Source organism: Babylonia areolata, chromosome 25 (genome assembly GCF_041734735.1).
Source record: "Babylonia areolata isolate BAREFJ2019XMU chromosome 25, ASM4173473v1, whole genome shotgun sequence".
Taxonomy (NCBI): domain Eukaryota; kingdom Metazoa; phylum Mollusca; class Gastropoda; order Neogastropoda; family Buccinidae; genus Babylonia; species Babylonia areolata.
In genome coordinates this window covers 25,982,796-26,001,472 of record NC_134900.1, presented here as the reverse complement: position 1 = coordinate 26,001,472, position 18,677 = coordinate 25,982,796, and the positions used below count along the sequence as shown (strand labels likewise).

General features: G+C 46.3%; 1 protein-coding gene across 2 annotated transcripts in view; it reads left to right on the top strand.

Moving 5' to 3' along the window:
• Positions 1-18,677, top strand: part of LOC143299717 (protein Wnt-5b-like) — a 176,700-nt gene that overhangs the window by 151,170 nt on the left and 6,853 nt on the right. The gene's annotated exons all lie outside the window — the stretch shown is intronic.

Genomic DNA, 18,677 nt, shown 5'->3' with positions numbered 1-18,677 from the left:
AGTTACGACAAATACGACGAAGTGCGTCATGGGTGAAGGTCTTCAAAGACTGGCGCTGAACCCAGAGGTGCTTTTGATCACTCCCAGTTATGTTTGGAATGAATGGGCCATTGTCAGGCTTGACTTATCAGAGATATAGGGTTTGCTCTAGTCGTTTGTGCCGCTTGTAATATATATATGTGTGTGTGTATGCTTTAAGGCAGTTGTTGTTTGGCACGCCACAGGGAGGGAACTGTCATCTATCAGGAACGGAGTCTACTTTTATCTTATACGCTCTCTCTCTGTCTCTCTGTCTCTCTCTGCTCCTCCCCCCCCCCTCTCTCTCTCCTCTTTCTCTTTCTCTGGCCTTTCCCACGGGTACACGTGCGCATGTGTGTGCGTGCGTCTGGAAGATTCCACCTCCCCCCTCCCAGTGATTATAATCATAAATATTGACATTGGACTGTGACATGTTACTTGCGAAAAAGGCTGTGATGCTTCATTTTGTAAGAAATGTTACGTGTCGAGTGTTTTTTGGTTTTTTTGGGTTTTTTTTAAAAAAATAATTTTTAAAATATTATTTTATTATTCTTTTTCTTTTTTTTTCTTTTTTTAAAAGATTATTCTTTCTTTTTGATAAATCATATGTAAATCCGCAGTTCCTAATTTGTTAGCAGTGTGTGTAAAAAGTATTTGAGACCTGTTTCTTCTCTCCGCCCTATTATGTCCTGTCCCCTCCCCTCCCCCCCCTCCCCCGCCCCCCCTCCACACACACACCTCCCCCCCCTTCCTTCTCTACCGCCCCCTGCTGTCTCTTCGTATTTTCTTTTTCTCCAAAAAGACACGGAAAATATTATGACCTGATCTTTTTCTCTCTTTTGGCCCCAATTATTCAGTGCTGTACCTGCATGAAGCCTTAATGCGTTGGACCTTGCTCTGTGTGTGTGTGTGTGTGTGTGTGTGTGTGTGTGTGTCTGCCTGTCTCTCTCTCTCCCTCTCTGTCTCAGATCACCACACACGCAGCGAGAGGAGAGAGGATTCCGCGCAGGGGGAAGGGAGGGGGGATTGGGTGGGGGAGGAGCGACAAAAGCTTGAGCCGGATTTAATGTCGCCTTTCCGTTGTAATCGTTTTCATTGCGTTTGTGTACTTTTTATGACTTTCATTCCTCCCCCTCCCCCCCCCCCCCCCCCGGCCCCGCCCCCCACCCCCTCCCCTCCCCGGAGACAGCGCGCGCAGTGGCTTTTCTTTCAGGGGGTTGAGAGAATTGAATCTGGAGTCTTAAAAATATGCACTTGACCTGGTGAGGGTGCGTGGGGGTGGGGGGTGGGGGGGTCTTTTTTTTTTTTTTTTTTTTAAAGGTGACTCTCCTCCTTCAGTCTGGGCGGAAATGGAAAGGGAATGTTTCCCAGTGGCTGCGGTTTAGTGGGGGGGACGGTTGCGAGAGATGAAAGGATTAAAGCGAAATGCAACGTTTTATGTTTGTCTCTTTCCGCTCACCTGTTCCCAATATACGGCTGTGGATGGGGGTAGGAGTGGGGGGGGGGGGGGGAGAGTTTTGCTTGTATTCATATTCTCTGTGTGTGTCTCTGTATCTGTCTCTTTATCGCCATCCTTCACAACCCCCCTTCCTCTCTTTGTGTCTCTCTTCTCTCTCCTTCTCCCCCCCCACCCCCCTCTCTCTCTCTTTCTCTCTCCCTCTGGGTGCCAGATGTATGAGAGAGCAAAATGTCAGTTTATGCATAATTCAAATATTTCAAGACCACATTGTTTTACACCAAAACATGTTTCGCTAGTTTGAGTCTCTCTCTCTCTCTCTCTCTCAGCCTCTAATGTATTTTTTTAATGTGGCGTTTGAATGAATGAAAACAAAATCATTTTTAGGCTACTTTGATGTCACGGGTTTTAGGAGGGACAATTAACAAGTGTTTATTGTTTAGTAGTCCAAATTTTGTTGTTGTTTTTTCCAAGTTCCAATAAATGTGCACAGGTCACAATCACTGTCTTTATGTCAAACGGTTAACCGATTCCGACAGCTTGAATTAGTGCAGCGGTGGTCGAGTGGTTAGAGTGCTGGACCCTCGTCCCGAGTTCGGTCCTCGGAACCGGCACACCTGTTGTGTGCAGATTCCAGTCTCAACAGTCTCAAAGTCTGTGGCCTTTCATGCCCTGCTCTCATGGTGACCTCAGTTTCGATACCCGTCCACTTCTGTGCTTGGGGTGAGTCCTGTCAATGTCTTCAGTGTCAGCAGATTCATGGGGATGGGGATGGGGGGGGGGGGGGGTCTGTTGTTTGAGGGACGTGGTGGCGGTCTCCACTCCGGGTGGGACGCTCACTCAGTCTGGCTCCGCGACTAAGCCATTATTGTCGTTAGCAGGGGGCTTAGTAGGTGGTGTCCTAAGTGCGTTAAATCAGAATAGGCACCACTGAACACCACCGAAGTGACTCAGCAGTAGTGCAGGGTCTCCTCTGGTGTGGCCTCCTGGCGACCTAACATCGATGGTTCCCTGCGGACTGACGACGCTGGAACTGTGACGGACGAACCCGGGTGTGGCCGTGTGTGGGGGAATCTAAATGAGCGGCGTGGGAGTAATGTCACTGAAACGGTGCAGATGATGGGGCAGCAAAAAAAAAAAAAAAAGAAAAAAAAAAGGTCAATTTATGTGCAGACCTGCTAGTGCCCTAACATCCTCCGAGTGTACACGCACAGCAGAAGATTAAATACGCACGTTAAAGATCCTGTAATCCATGTCGGCGTTCGATGGGTTGTGGAAACAAGAACATAATACTCAGCATGCACGACCTAGAAAACGGAGTATGGCTACCTACATGGCTGGGTGAAAACAGCCGAACACGTTAAGACTCGCTCGTACATACGAGTGAACGAAAGAGTTCCAGACCGCGAATAAAGAAGAAGATGGAGGAGGAAGAGAGGAAGAAGGAGGAGGAGGAGTTTGGACAGTTATTTTTCAGCCAACTGCAATCAGGGCCTGTGTAAAGCGTAACAAAGTGCACGACAGGGAATTTTGAAAATCATTAAATCAACAGCAGTGAACCAACCTGAACCTGCAAAGTACATAAACTCTGAAGACCATGAAGTTAGACTAATGAAGTCTCCCCCACCCCCTCTCTTCTCTCTCTCTCTCTCTCTCTCTCTCTCTCTCTCTCTCTGTGGACGCAGTAACTCAGAACTCGGATAATGAACCAGCTGAACCTGAAGGGTTTGGGTGCTGAAGACCCCAGTAAAAGGCATGATTTGGAAGTTGTCACTGTTTTCCTACTGTCCACTGTACACTATCTAATCTCCATTCACCTTTTTTTTTTTCATTTTCTTTTTCTTTTCTTTTTTTTCTATTCGTAGACGAGAGCAACATGTAGAAGGTCGTTCATGCTTGTGTTTGATTATCGTTGATCAAGATTTGGTCTTGTTTTACGTTGCTTTCTTTGTCTCTGTCTCTGTCTCTCTGTCTTCCCCCTCCTCCCTCTCTCTCTCGTTTACACACACACACACACACACACACACACACACACACACACACACACTTGAATCCATTTTGCAGTTCCCTTTTCCTTGAAATTGTATTGCAGAGAACAACTTTCTCACAGTAGTCACAAAATAGATTTCCGGTTAGGAAATCATAAGAGTACATGATTATAATGCAAAGTGCAAAACTAGTTCACCTTCATTCTTATTCGTTTGATAGCTGGCACGTAATTCTGGTGTTGAAATATTGGTTAGTGGCGAAATCATGGGGGTGTAGTTGAGTTCAACGTCCTATTCCTTTGCGCCTTTTCAGATGAAGGTGTTCAATACTGGAATGTCAGTATTGTGAAAATTTCTTTGTTCGAGGGGGTGGATTCCTGGATGTGTGTCCGGGTGTGGGGTCCATCTTGGCGTTCTGAGGAGGAGTCTGTTTGGCTGTCTGAAGAGGGGTGAGGCTCTGGGCTTTCATCTGGTGGTTCAATGGGGGAGGAGGAGGTCCTGGAGAGAAACAGTGGGTAGAATGTCAAGTTGTTCAGGACTTGTGCTTGGTTTGTGTGTGTGTGTGTGTGTGTGTGTGTGTGTGTGTGTGTGTGTGTGAGAGAGAGAACTGACGACATGCAATTTTTCTTTCTCCTTTCGAGTTTGACAGACATGTCCGACAGAGGAGCCATGCGGCCTGCAAGTTGAAGTATACCAGTCTTCAAGGTCCGGCAAACACGTAGTTCTGGATTCTGGACGTAGGAAAGCATTTTTCAGACCAGGTGGAATTACTGTTTTTAATTTATATCTGGCCACTGAGCAGTACCTTACCGGGCTTTGTCACTGTTCATCCTTCTCTCTCTCTCTCTCTCTCTCTCTCTCTCTCTCTCTCTCTCTCTCTCTCTCTCTCTCTCTCTCTCTCTCTGATGCGTTCTTGACAAATGGAAGTCTAGCTTCTTCAGAGTACTGAGGTATGCTGTGAGTACTGTCAAAGCCGTGAACACTCCATGACATTTATGGGACATGAGTGCCTGGCTGGCTTCTTTCAAGATGACAGAAACCATCAGGAATTTGGCGGATAGGAGTTTCCTGCATCTTCCGACAACTGGAAGGAGTGGATATGTGAGGTTGTTGAAGGAGTCAGCAATGCGTCTTGATTCCTGACAGTGTAGATTTGTCTGAAAACGTTCATCTGCCTCTTTCGCCATTTTCTTTTCATTGCCCGACCAGCTTTGTTTGACTTGACATTTTGTCCAACAGGTTCTGGTTTCCTGTAAGCCTACCCTCTTCCAAACATATACTCATGGAATTATTTACATGGCAGCATATCATTTCTTGTCTTTTGAGTAAGGCATACATAGTTGAAAAGAAACCGTTTCCTTTAAAGCCGACTAAAGTTGAAACAAACAGTAATGTAGACCTTCGATCGCCATCATCCTTATCACAGCTTACGTGTACATTTTTTTTTAACTTCTTTATTTGCTCTTGTGACAGCCAGTGGTGTGTCCCACGAGTCGAGATTGAATCCGGAGTCTTAAAATATGCACTTGACCCGGAGAGGGGAAAAAAAAGAGAGAGAAGAAAACATCAGTTTTTGTGACTGTCCTTTAGTCTGGGAGAAATGGAAAGGAACTGTCCAGAGTGCTTTCGGTTTAATGGCAGCGGGGACGGTTGCGATAGATGAAAGGGGTGAAGCGAAATGCAACGCTTTATGTTCGATTTTATGTTTTGAGAGCCCTTTTTTCCCCCCTGAAATTTCCCAAAGCAGCTAATTAGAATAACAATGTTTGAACCATGTTCACGAGAGCATAGACACTAATACCTTGTTATTAGTGTCTACGACAAGAGAGAGATTGAGACATTTTCTGGAGATATATTTCAAAGCTCCTATACTACAACACCCGAGTCATCAGGTAAGTTCGGTGTTGGTATCGACGGACTGAGTCGTGGAGGTCACGGCTTTGAACAACCATAGTGGTTGTCCCCCCCCCCCCTCCTCCCCCTCCCTGTCACTGAACGTGCAGCCTGGAGGAGCCGCGCAGTCTGACCCTTTGATCTCTGCCGGGCCTTTGATCCCCAAGGAAACGTGCCTCCACCCTGATGAATACGAATGAAGGTGACGGAGTGTTATACTCCCGGGTATGCCCATAAACCTCTTCCCCCATCTGCTACACTTCGCCTGTCAATCGTGCCGACCATGTTAGACCCGTCTTTGGAGAAAGAAATAAAAAGAAAGAAAGAAATGAAATTTTAACAAAAAAATGAGGGGGAGGGGAGAGGATGGGGTCATGGGAAAATTACTAACAAGGAAAATAAAACTGAAGGATAGACCGGTTTATTCTTTAATTTGAAGTCTTTTTAGTGTCAGTGCCTTTCGACGAGAACATAATATCTATCTATCTATCTATCTATCTATCTAATTTTTAAAGTCTTGTTATACTGCTTTGTCCGACTGTCATTTGTCAGTATATATCATGAAGGAGTGGATTATGTTCTAAATTTCATTGTTCGGACAAATCAACTTGGGTGGTAGTAGTATTTCCACCCATAGGAATGTTCATAATCCTTTCTAATAGTCGGATCTTGCTTCTTTTTTCATATACCTTTTTCCCCCCACGTGTACGACTTGCAGGTCGTACATTTCATCAAAGCCCCGGCGATCAAACACATCGTTGGAGTTCCCAGAGCGACGAAAGCGTTTTGGCGGACAGAAGGAGAATTTACGAGCTCGGTGAAATTAACTTTTTTCCCTGCCCCCCCGCCTCCCTCTCTCTCCACTTTCAGGTCCGTGGAAAGTTTGTCATTGTCGCTGGTCTCAGATGTGCTCTTGACAAACGGCACTGTGGACTCTTTGAGAGCGGAGGTGTGCCATGTCATGTGTCTTGACTGACGGACCCTTGCTCGGGCCTTGGCGTTTATGGGACGTTATTGGCTGCTCCGCGGCTTTGAACATGGCACAAGGCATTCGTTTTCGGGGGACTCGAGTTTCTTCTTTTCTCTCATGTCTCTCGTGCCACCAGAAAGTGGAAGGAGTGGATTGGTGGGTTGGGTTGCTGAAGTGTGTCTGGGTTTAGTCCTAATGGTTTTTGGATAGATGTTTGGTGTGTGTGTGTGTGTGTGTGTGTGTGTGTGTGTGTGTGTGTGTGTGTGGTCAGTGTGGGTTAGATCTGTCTGGCACACTTAAACAGATCTTCCGAGGGTCGTGAGTGCGTGCGTATACATATGTGCGTATGAAGATCCAACTCCCTCCCACCCGCTACGGAAAACCACACCCTATCCCACCTTGGAAAAAAAAATGTTATGACAAATACAGCAATGTGGCAGTGGAGCCGGAAAACGAATGAAGGTTAACAATTCCTCCTGTTTGAAAAACAAAGACACTACAAAGATGCTCAGAAAGCTGAATAGTGAAAATGTTATCACACACAGAAAAGGTCGGGGGTTTTTGGGGGGGAGGGAGGCTCAAGCCACATAATGCATTCTGAACAACCAGCGCAGATGTAGTTCTTCCGACACAAAAACTGAACCTACTCCCATATGTATGTATGTAACTGACTGACTTACTACGGTGGGAAGTAAAAAGTCAGTTTGGCGTGATTCACGTTGAGCTTTTCTGGCCTGTTGACGACCACGTGTCAGAGGACAGGGCTGCACTGACACACTGTTTACAGAAGGAACCGGGGGATGCCCAGTGCTAATACCTTGGAAGGAGTGGTCCTCTGACAGACGGGATTTGACCTTTCGCTAATCATGTCATCGTGTTTGGCCACGAACCTGGTATTTCAGTTGGCTAGGGGTGAGGGTGCGCGTGCGTGCGGTATGTGTACATGGATAGACAGATACACGTGGTGGTAGTGGTGGTGAGGTGTGTGTGTGTGTGTGTGTGTGTGTGTGTGTGTGTGCACATTTGCTCGGAGGGCGTGGTGGCGCGAAAGCTTCACTCCAGGTTAAGGACACGTGTGTCGTGTAGACAACGTTATAATGCTCAAGGAAAAGCCTTCATTGTGGCTCAAAGAGCACATAACAGTTGCTTTACTCATTCGTTGTTTTATGTTTAACCCCCTCCCCCGTCCACATGCATGCTGTCTCTCTCCCTCTCTCTCTCTTTCTTTCTTCTTCTTCTTTCTTAACTCTGTGAGGTTTCGCACGGAAAAACTGTTCACCAGATTCCTCCAGGTCTGTCATTTGTGGTACTAGTATCTCTCTCTTGTGTGCACTGAATTGGCTATATAGGGAGAGTAGAGGGCGAGAATGTGCGTCATACCGTCAGGTATATTATTATTATATGTGCAGGCAACACCGAATCGAATTTTGCCTGATAAGTCTCTTGAATTTAATGTAGATTTCCGCAGTACTCATTTAAGGTGTGTGTGTGTGTGTGTGTGTGTGTGTGTGTGTGTGTGTGTGTGTGTGTGTGTGTTGCCTGCCAATACATGGATGGTTTGATACGATTGAATAATTACTGGGACCAGTACATCGTTGGTAAACAGACGGGGAGACTTGGAGCAGGATGCATTCTTCCCGGCGACTCAAGACTTTTCATTACAGCCCTTCCCCATTAGGACGCTCCACTAAGCCCACCCTCGTTCACTGATCATGAGGCTCGCGAACTCTGTGTGTGAACAAACTAATACGCCATTCCTTGGTGTTCACCATTGTGCGGACGGTTCCTTGAGGACCACGCAACGCAGCCATTAAACTGCAAGTGGGGATTAGAACCCCTCAGCCGATCGGGATTTCTCATTCTTGAGGACCCCCAACCACCAACAGTTTAAGTTTCGCGTCTGTGCCCCAAATGGGAATAACACCAGTTCGTGGTGTACTTCAAAGAGCCAGGCGCGTACCGCTCCACAGACCCGACATTAGAAATCATAAAAACAGCATCTGACCTGATAGGGGTCTAACATTCTATACTCGGGACTCGGATCTTTTCACACAGGGGCGGGGGAGGATGGGGGCGCCTGTGTGGGGGTAGGGTTGGGGGGAGGGGGAGGGGTTGGGGAGAAGGTTGGGTGAGGGTGGAGGGTGAGGGGGGGGGCGTGGGGAAGGTAGGTGGGAGGAGGGAGAACGATTTTCACTGGGTGTCAATTAAGCAAAGCCGACATTGATACGTGTCTTGTTTTTTTGTCTCCCCCTCCCTTGGCCTGTGTCAAGTCTTCCGGTCCCCGAGTGCAGGCCATTGAAATTAGTTTCGCATTGCAGTCAGGCGGTCGGTGGTGTTGTGCTGACGGCTGGAGGGTCCCTGTTGATTCCCGTGGGCCTTTCTTTGCAAACAGTTGGACTCCGAGCCGCAAGCGTGTGGACCGGGGGGTACACAATAAATGAAGTCGGTGGTTTTTTTTCGTGTCGAGGTGTTTACCTAACGTTAGAAATGCCCTTTACGCTCGAAGAAGTCTTTTCTGAGCTTGTTGGGGGAAAAAAAAGGAAGGAAAAAAGTGAGGGGTGTGAGGGGGTTATTGTTCTTGGCTGTTTGGATTTAAAGTAACCTTTCTTCTGTCAGTTCCGTTTTTGTTATTGGCGTTGAGCTCCGTAGACGTTACATTTATACCACACATGTATCAGTGCCCTATTTTTTTGGACATCTCTTTCTTCTTTATTTTGACAGTTCTGTGGATGCCCTTTTTAAAAGTAGGTGTGTATTCACTTCCTTGTATTTGAATGGGGTACGCACAGGTCCAGTGAAAAATCTATAATACGTTCACAAAATCTTATGAAGACAAGTTCCTTAAAGTGATTGGAAGATTTTGTTTTGATTTACTAGACATTGCTTATGAAGACAAGTTCCTTAAAGTGATTGGAAGATTTTGTTTTGATTTACTAGACATTGCTTTATTGATAAAAGTAATATGAAATAACCTGCAAATATCCACTTAGAATTTGAATCAACCAATGGATAATTATGGTACGAAAACTTGATTTTCTAAAATGTCAGTGATTCAATGTATACAAGTCCATTGGAATAGGCTACACAACATCCACCGAAAGTCTACATGTGTCAAACTGTAAAGGCCATCAGAAGGAGAAATGAAAATAGCTACCCGTTCCTCGTGTGTTGAAAAAAAAAAAAACAGAAGAAAAAGGAAAAGCATACATATACATTATTCGTTCTGACAATTGACAATAAAGGGACCCCAGATCGTCAGGGAAGGAGGGGTGGCTCTTTGTAAAGCGGTGTGTGGCGGGCGACAGGCGAAGTGATTGTGGTGATTGTAACCATAGTTGATAGACTGGCGCTGACGCCAAAGACTAGACACCGCAGCTTACCTCCCACCCCCTCACCCCCTTCCCCACACCTCTCCCACGTTCATCCTTCACCACCACCACCACCACCACTCCCTCATCCGTCATCGTTCACAAAGTATAGAAGATCCCCCCCCCCTCTCCTAAACACCCCATTTTCTTTCCTCCCCCAACCCTCCCCCTTATTTATATTTAAGTTCATTTTTTTTGGAGGGGGTTGGGGCAGTAGGTTGTCCATTCTCTCTATCCCATTTACAGGAAGTCTGTGAAATAAGAATAAGTGATAGTGCATTGTCGGAACACTTTCGGCTTTCCGAAAACTGTCGACAAGGTGTGATAAGTTTTGCACTTGTTATAAATAATACATGTAGTTACTGCAGTAATGCAGGCAGGTTTTATTTTCGTTTTCGATTCTGTGCACCGCGACTTAAGATGCGCTCATCTGCAGTGTACCACTATTGACAGGGAGCGAAGGATCAGTCCTCAACTTTATGCATTGTCTTCATATACCATAGATAGAATTAGCAAGGAATGCTTTTCCAGTCATTTCTTCTTTTTCGGATTTAGGACCACCTTGGCCAGTGTGATACAGCACCGTCAACTCGGGTAGCCCTAATATTTGACCTGAAAACAAATCACCATGGCCCATTCACATCACCAAGACCCAAATCAAAACCCGCTGACTGAAGACCTCGATATTTCACAGTGGTCCAAGTTAGGGCACAATAATCTCTGAACTTGAATAAGGTAACGAACGAGGGAATATAACTATCAACCATAGTTTTGCAGTTTAAGAGTATATCCACGTTATGATCAGTCGGGTTTACTTTGTCCAGTCACAAACTGTTAATCCGGGACCATCAGTGTAAGCACTGAACAGCAACACCCCTGCTTCCAATATTCAAGTTACCGGTCGTTCTGGTGATGCCAGCGTTGAGGCTAGAATCTCAAATTACTGGCAGTTGTCAGGCACCTGTCGGTCTGGTAACAGCAACAGGACCCATGTGATTATTTCAGTCAGTTTGGTGGTGTCAGGTTGGTGTGGGGTAGCTTTTATTATGGTGCATGTGAACTATTATCATGATCCCTGTTCATCACCTCTGTTCGCTGCCAGACGTTACATTGCCCTGGTCGTTGTCCATCCTATTGTTTGATTCTTGTGATGCCGGATTCCATGGATTCAAGTTACCTGTCTGCCATCTGCAGTGAGGCAGATACAGAATGGTTTCGATAAAGAAGAAAACAAAACTGTTTCGTACATCACCGGGCAAAGTTTGTCGAATGATAAAACACGCGCTTGAGATGTTGAAACAAGCGACTGGTGTGTCAGATGGTTTGGGAATCGATTTTCCCTTTTATCACGTAGACAGGGTACTTTGTCCCTGATCTGCTTTACTGTTGTGAAGTGATCTGTGCGGCGTTTTCTTTTTTCTCAGGGCAAGTTTTGAACCTGGAACCCGCGTGCTGCATGCTCGCTGCACAGAGAAAATAAAACGAACGTGTAGCATTAAAGGAATATTTTATTCATGAAAAAGCGTGAGTGAGTGTCGGGAGAGAGGGCGGGTAGATGACCTGTGCTGCACTGGACAAACGCACGCACCACAACACAAAGATAACAGCATTGCACTCGGGGAGGGAGCGGCCTGATCATCACACGACGAAAGCCATTGCCACGCGAAAGTGACTCAACACAATGCTCAGGTTTTTTGACTTCTACTTTTGATCTTTTCCCCGGGGGCCTTTCGTTTCATGTCGGCTAACCAGCCAGTTTGGGCCGTCGTGCACAGCCGATGCGTCGAAGCGGGTGATTTTCCGATCTGTAAGAGGAGCGGTCGATTGTGTGAGTCAGGACTATGTGTCTCACACTGTAGACGTCCTCTTCCAAGAGCACGAGACAAACCCCCTTTCCTTCCAACACGAGGCGTGCTGCTGCTACTACTGCTGCTACTACTGCTACTACTGCTGCTGCTACTACTACTACAAGGGAACTCCCGATTTAAGACCACGTTTCACTGCCAAAACCGCAACTCAGGACAACACCCCCCCCCCTACTCTCCCCTACCCACAGCCCCACCCCCCCTAAAAAAAAAGGTGGGGGGGAGGCGTGGCGTGGAGCCCTGAAGTCTCTCCCCCTTCAGGGTGGCTTGGCAGCACAGCTGACTTGTGACAAGAGTTCCCAGGCTTGAGGCCTGCTGACGATTAATAATTGCTGGTGCTAATTCTCCGACCATTGAAGGGCGGCGTGAAAGGGAGTTTAAAAAAAAAAAAAAAAGAAGAAGAAGAAAGAAAGGAAAGAAAAGAAAAGGAAAGGGAAAGTGCCGGCGGCTCGAGGCGCTCAGGCGGGGAGTCCTGGTCCTTCCCCCAAAGGGCTTCATTCTTCCCCTCGGAGCCTTCAGCACAATAGTCAGGCGTCTTAATAAAGTGTTTCAAACGCGCCGCCCCGCGAGTTAGGCTCGCCCAGCGGTGTGAGGGTGGGAGGCCCGCCAATTTATAATATTATGTATGTATGTGTGTGGGGATTGGGGTGTGGTGTGGTGGTGGGGGAGGGCGAGAGGTGTGGGTGGGCGAAGTGAGGGTTAGCAAAGGAGAAAAAGAGAGAGAGAGAGAGAGAGTGAAGTGAAGTGCATGAGGAATATATATACATGTTATATATCTATCTATCTATCTATCTATCTATATATATATATTCACACATGACTATATAGATATATATATATGTGTGTATGAGGATTATGATATGATTATATACATACATACAAAGATACATACATACATTATATTGATAGGTGTGTGTTTGTGTATGTGTGTGGGAGAGAGAGAGAGAGAGGGGAGGATACAGGTTCACTCGTGCGCGCGCGCGTTTGAAAACAAACAAAAAGGAATACTAAAGGTTGATTTCACATGGTAAAGGGATCAGACAGAAGTTGCTGACGGCTGTTTCTTCGATCTGTGGTCGGCTGGGCGAAAGTCATGCCAAGTCAGTACGTGCCTCTAACACGCACGTCATTGTTTTGGAGCTGAATGGGGCCCAAGGGGATCAGGAAACAAAGGGGACAAAGGAAAACACGGAAGCCCATATTACACGCACACAGAAACACTCTGAAACATACAGAGCGGTGGTGGTGGGGGGGGGGGGGGGTCGGGGGGGGGAGGGGGGTGATGGAGAGAGAAACGCGCATGCTTCCGACCTTACGTTGTCTGGGTATCACAGACATATACACGCGCATGTACGTACGCATGCACACACACACACACACTCTCTCTCTCTCTCTCACGCACGTACGTACATTCACACGATGCCCGGCTGTATGTTGTGTGTTGTGTATCCCTATATTTTGCTGATTTGCAGCGGTAGATCGATTGATAAGCCTTTATTAGTAAGTATTTTGATTGATCGACTGATCCTTGGAAGGGTGAAGTTTAACCTGTTTGCTTTCAAACAGTAGTTGTGGTCCGTGAAAGGCTGCCCGAGCTTCCCTTGATCTTTCGACAGATCACCGTACTCTGTTGAGTGGAAAGTTAACAACAGTCTCTAATTACTTTGCAATTGACCGGTTGTACTTTGTTTTAAGGTCTCTGTTGTGTGCTCCTTACGACGTTTGCTGATGTAGGAAGTCAAGCCTTTTGGGTTATTTAATGATAGTTTTTATTTTATCATCCATTTCTTTATGATGGTGTTGTTTACTTCACTGCACTTAAGTCATCTCGTTTCCTGTTCAAGCATTGGAATGATGCGGACACCAGATTCGCTTTGATGACGACTATGGCATCTTTCAATCTGTTTTATATATAGGCATGATCACTTCACACACACACACCCAGACCCCCCCCCCAGACCCCCCCCCCCCACCCCCCCCCCCCCTCCACCACACACACACACACACACACACAGGAAAACAGTTGTGAGATAAAGCGAAGAGGTTGGACCCGAAAGGCATGGAAATGAGAAATAACGAAGGTGTGAAATACGGTTGTGGTAATGGTAAGATCTGTAACAGAGCACGAGTTGTGCAGTAAGTAGCGAGGTATATAAGAACAATTGCAGGAAAAGGTACGTATGGTATGGTTACGTACGGGACTGTGGAGCTGTAGATTCAAAGATGTGTGGGTGGGGGGGTGAATGGAGAGGGAGGCCGCATGTGTGTCGGTGTCGGTGTGGTGTTACATTGTTGTCTCCCTTAGTTCGCGCGGAATGGCTGGAGGCCCCCAAGTGTTAAAGTCCTGAGCACCACTTGTGTCTTTCCATGCTGTTATCTGGTGGTGCTCACTTCAAGAGGGCGTTTGTTTCTTTTCTTTCCAAATACCTCGCCACTCGCGGAAGATGTGACCAATCTTTTCCTTTTAGATGTGGTGTTGTCTTTGATCCTGAGAGGAAAAACTCACTCCCACTCAAGTCACTGGTTTGTGTGTGCAAGCTCGCTGTCTCGGTCTTTCCGGCTTGCCGTCGTGCGTGTGCATACGCATGCACGTTGTGTCCTGTCTGGCGCGCGCGCGTTTGTGTGAGTTGTGTGTGTGTGTGTGTCCCCACGCTCGGTGCTGTTTGTTTGCGTGCATGGATGATGGTTAACGTCCGAGACAGCCTGTTGGGGTCTTTGACAACTGTGCGTGCGTGTGGGTAGGTAGGTAGGTATATGGCTATGAATGTGTACGTTGTGTCTGCTTGCGTGCATGCAATCGAATGTGTTAGTCGTGAATATTCGTGTGCGGCCTTAGCTTCTGCTTGTGCTTGTTTAAAAAAAAATCGCTGCAAGTCTCTTTCATTTCGTCTGCCAAGTCATATTTTAAACATTGTTTACCCTGTTGTATTTAATAGTTTCTTTTTAATTCGTTCTCATTCTTTCAAATTGACTGCCAGTTCGCCCGACATTCCCTTCGCTTTCGGAGGTAAGGTCTTTCTCATGGAACGAGAGAGCATCCTTTGAAGGCCGGCACGACAATGGTCCCTCAGTCCGAAGACAGGGGACCTTCCACCCGAACAGCAAGGGGAGCGGGGAGAGGGGTGGGGGAGAGGGGAACGGTGGGCACGAGGTGCCAGTCTGTCGCTGTCAGCATAATAGCAGGGTCTGGGTCTTTTTAGTGCTGAGACCTTGTCCCTGATCTGAGGCCTTTGATGTCGACGGGGTTAAACTAAACTGGAGAGAGAGAGGGAAGGGGGTGGGGGGGTGGGGGTGTTAGAGTGGGGGTGGTAAGATCTAAGTCTATGGAAATTCGTGCATATTGAAAACAATTGAATTAACACGCAAGATACTATTAACAAGTAATGTTAGAGAACCCGAGGGACCATTCAGTATGCTGCGTCCAGCAGCATTCAGTTTTAAAGACTTGTTGAATCGACGACTGTGAACAGACTATATGAAGAGAAGGGAGGGGAGGGGGGGGGGGAGCTCCTTGACTTTCATACCCGGATTAGAAGTAGTAAGGGTGTGGGAGGGTGAAGGGAAACCTCTCAGTTGTCTGCATATCATCTGTCTGACTTGTTCTGGTCTCTGCATTGGTCTTGACTTGAAGCGGGTTTTTTAAAGTTTTTTTAAATTTTTTATTATTATCATTATAAAAGATTCGTTGGGGGAGGGGGAGGTGGGGAGGGTGACCTGAATTTTTTGCGTTTAACTGCTCCTGGTCGTGTGCCTCCATGGTATGGGGCAGAAATCTGCATTTCCCACATTCCACCGTTCTCTCTGCATTCCTTCATGTTGCACACTACTCTTACGAAGTGACCTGCAGGCAAAATATTTGCATGGATCCTTTTACGTATTTGCTTTGCCACATCCCGTGATTTCACTTGTGAGATATCGATGTCTGATTGCACACGTGATCACCGGCCAGAAGAGATCCGCCATAGATGTTAAGTAGCAGTAAGTGTTTATAGTACATGAACAATTGTTGTATAACCCTCTCGTATTAACTCGGGTCACTGCCGAACACAAGGAAGTCTTTCTCTATAAAATATGCGAATGCTAGAGGGTTAATTGCTCTTTCAAACTCGTGGGTATGCGTGTGAGGGGATTTTTGCCACATGAAAGACGCATCCGTGAATGTCATGCCACTGGACTGTGGTCCTAATCGTTCTAGTTGAGCACGGCGTTTGTACAACTCTTTGCGGTAGCACACAGGGTGAACAATCCCACAGTAGTGTCCATGGTTTGACGGGCGCAATAGCCGAATGGTTAAAGCGTTGGACTTTCAATCTGAGGGGCCCGGGTTCGAATCTCGGTGACGGCGCCTGGTGGGTAAAGGGTGGAGATTTTTCCGATCTCCCAGGTCAACATGTGTGCAGACTGGCTGGTGCCTGAACCACCTTCGTGTGTACACGCAAGCAAAAGAGCAAATACGCACGTTAAAGATCCTGTAATCCATGTCAGCGTTCGGTGGGTTATGGAAACAAGTACATACCCAGCATGCACACCCCCGAAAGCGGAGTATGGCTGCCTACATGGCGGGGTAAAAACGATCATACACGTAAAAGCCCACTCGTGTATATACGAGTGAACGTGGGAGTTGCAGCCCACGAACGCAGAAGAAGAAGAAGTCCATGGTTTCCCTCACTGACACATCGGCGTCTGATAGGTTCCGAACCCAGAAACATTCAACAGTCCGTTGGGAGGGTTAAGCTCATGAGAAACGTTTTTCCCGGTTTGTTTTTAATGATGTTTCTTCATAATACTGTAAGATCAAATAAATAAATACAAGAGAGGCAAGGCCTTCAAGACTCACTTGATACACTTAAAAAAAAACAAGCTTTTTATGTATTGAGTACAATTTCAAAATGTAATGTTTAAGATGAGAAAGATCAGTTTAAAGCGAATTAAGCCCCCTAGCATTAATTACAGAGTAATTTCCCTTTTTTAATATCTGCACCAAAACGTTTGCAAAATAAATAAAAATTCCATGCTTAGCAAAAGAAGTTCCTGTTTGAACAAAAAAATGATAATAATGACTGCTCTTGTTGTTGGGTCAGAATATCAGATCAAAGTGCCAAGTTTAGAGAATACAAAAAATATATATATAACAGTAAATGCAGTTTGCATATAATTAGGCTTCTTTTTTTTCTTCTTTTTTTGTGCCCATCCCAGAGGTGCAATATTGTTTTAAACAAGATGACTGGAAAGAACTGAATTGTTCCTATTTTTATGCCAAATTTGGTGTCAACTGACAAAGTATTTGCAGAGAAAATGTCAATGTTAAAGTTTACCACAGACACACGGACACACACACACACACACACACACACACACACACAACCGAACACCGGGTTAAAACATACTCACTTTGTTTACACAAGTGAGTCAAAAATGAAATAAGATAAAATAAAGTAAGTAAAAACAACAACATACACACATACATGATCGTACCAGCAGAGGAAAAGACTTTGTTAGGGTGATGATGTGAGCAAACAAGTTAATTGATAATTCACATTGGAGGAGCGAACATAATGATACTTGTTTTTGTTAATATCCCTTCGCCTTCAGACCTTGCAGTGGAAGCAGATCGAACAAGCAGATCGTTGTGTGCACAGGGGAATGAACATATGGTGAATATTCACAACATGGCAGACATTGGTTTGAAAGAAAAAGTTATACGTATAAGCGCTTGAACGCTCTTGCTCTCTCTCTCTCTCTCTCTCGACACACACACCTCTCTGTCTCTCTCGACACCTCTCTCTCTCTCTCTCCGACACACACACAGAGCCTAATCGCACATGAAAGACTCTGAAGCGCGGCGGCTTTGTATGTCTTAGCGTTTCTTTGAGTCATTAACCCCTTTCATGAAAAATAGAAATAGTTTTAAAGACAAGAAGGGGAAGGGGTGGGTTAGGACGATGAAAAAAGGATTGTTTCCCAGCCAGGCAGAAGAAGACATACTAACATCGTCGTCGGCATAAAGTATCGTGGGTCTTAGATTCGCCCTTTTTCTTTTCTCTTTTCTTCCTGTGCTGTGCCGTGCCTTGCCTCTGGTGTCGGAGTACGCAGAGGTGAATTCTGTGTGGAGGGCTCACGGGTCTCCACTGACGTGAGTCGGTTGTAAAAAAATCAGTCTTTTGAGGGACGACCATGACTGCCCCTTGTGCCTTGTCAAACTTCTCAGATCCAACCCTCAGCACACCCCTCCCCTCCCCTCCCCTCCCCTCCCAGTCCAATATCCTTCCGTATCCCTTGCCTTAACGCTTGCTTGCGCCAAACCCCCCACCACCCCCACCCTTCAACTCCCGTTTTCTGTCTTTTTTTTTTTTCCTCCGATATCATACACGTCTTTGGTCACCAACCCTCAACACACACCCCTCTCTCTCCACCTCCACTTCCATACTTTTTACTCGTCTTCCCCATCTACCCACCCCTCCTTCTCCTGGCTTTTTTTTTCTTTTGTGCCTTCCCGATCACTTGCCAATTCTCTGGCCGCCAAGGCTCTTTTGTCCGCGCCGGCGGCAGGCTCAAAACTGAAAGGCGAAATGAAATTTTAACACACAGAGTCGGTGAGGTGCATTTCGTGCGATCACAGTGGGTCTGAGAACGGGGGGGAGGAGGAAGAAAGGTAGGAAGGCATTGGGGAAAGGGGTGGTGGAGGGTGAGGCAGACTGAGGAAGGGAAGGGAGGGGAGGAGAGGATGAATAAGAGGTTGGGGGTTGGTAGGGTGGAAGGGGGAGGGGGGGGGGTATGGCATTCATTCTTGCGAGCACACACGCGTTTCGAAAGAGGCAGTTGGATTGTGCGCTGTAAGGAAAATCACAGGTTTCTGTGTAAGACTTGGCTGTTTTGTTTGTTTTGAAACTTTTATTTACATCTATTTGCTTTTCTTGTTGTTCAGAGACAAAGCAATGATTTATTCTTCTGTTTCATGTTGTTTTTATCCGCTCATGGTCCTACTTCGTTTCTATTTCTTCACACAATGGAGAATATTTTGTCTCAAACACTTCATGTCTCCAGTTCCCCCTCCAAATATCTGGTGTGTCGCGAGCTACAATATGCAATATGATTATATATATAATTCACTGACGATTA